The sequence below is a fragment of the Otolemur garnettii genome, unplaced genomic scaffold (assembly GCF_000181295.1).
Source record: "Otolemur garnettii isolate 467f Iridium unplaced genomic scaffold, OtoGar3 scaffold00062, whole genome shotgun sequence".
In the NCBI taxonomy this organism is placed as follows: Eukaryota; Metazoa; Chordata; class Mammalia; order Primates; family Galagidae; genus Otolemur; species Otolemur garnettii.
This window is the reverse complement of record NW_003852457.1, coordinates 8,544,838-8,546,021: the sequence shown is the minus strand read 5'-3', so window position 1 is coordinate 8,546,021 and position 1,184 is coordinate 8,544,838.

Here is a 1,184-nt window from a genome sequence, read left to right as displayed (position 1 = left end):
TGTTGTTTGGCGGCCCGGGCTGGGGATTCAAACCCGCCACCTTAGGTGTATGTGGCTGGCGCCTTAGCCGCTTGAGCCACAGGCGCCGAGCCCATCCATCTTCATCTTCCCAAACTGAACCTCTGTCTCCATGAAACACTAGCTCCTGCTCCCTCCCTGGCCCCTTGTGACCCCATTTTCCTTGGTCTTGGAGTTTGATGACTCCAGTGGGACCCTGCAGGATTTGTACTTCTGTGACCGACTTACTTTACTCAGCATAACATCCTGTGTCTGGATTCCCTTCCTTTGTAACTGTGCTGTGGATGCACCAGATTTTCTTGCCCCCTGCCTCTTGGTGGACACATGGCTTCTGTCTACCCTCAACATTGTGAGCAGTGCCATGTGTGTTTTCTTCTTAAATGGTGCCTCTTCCTGTTCTCAGTCACTGTGTGGGCCACTTCTGGGTTGCCCACTCTCCTACCTGCTCCAGCCAGCGGCTTCTGCACACACCAGCTCCTCCCCAACAGTGAGCTCTAGCCTCCACTTGTAGTACATAGCTTGGCAGATGAAGCAACATCAAACTGACAGTTCCCAACTCCCCAACCCTGCACCTCTCCTCCTCCCTAGCTCTCAGCTCAATGGCCCATTTTGCTCCCAAACCAGAAGCCTGAGCCAGAAACCTGGGCGTCATTTAGTTAGTTATTTCTTTTTTTAAGAGCAGCTTAATGCGTCTTTATCCCAGAAGTGCTCATTCTGAACAATAATGAGAAAAGGAAATAAATCTCTACATCTTGACTTTATTAAAGTCAACAAATACTGCCTTTGTAAATTTTCAATTCCCTAGTTTCAGCTATTTGTTGCAGAGGAAATCATCTAGTATCAATTCATATGATATTTTGGAAAATTAGCTTTGAAGCTCAATCACAGGAAACTCAGTGGCTGAGTGACAGCGGGGGCTGGCGCCCACCAGGTGTTCTACAGATGATGCCACACAAACCATCATTTAACCTGCGTGCCACTGAGGTCAGTTTCTCAGGCTGCCACTGGCCCCTAGTATCTGAGTTCTAGGTCCTCTCCCACTGGGCTCGTGACCTACGGTTTTTGAGCAGATAAGGGAGATAGGTAGATGGTGCGGGCTTGGGGTAAATATCCCCACAGCAGCACAGACACAGATATTTCTAGGTGACAACTTTATTTTTTTTTTT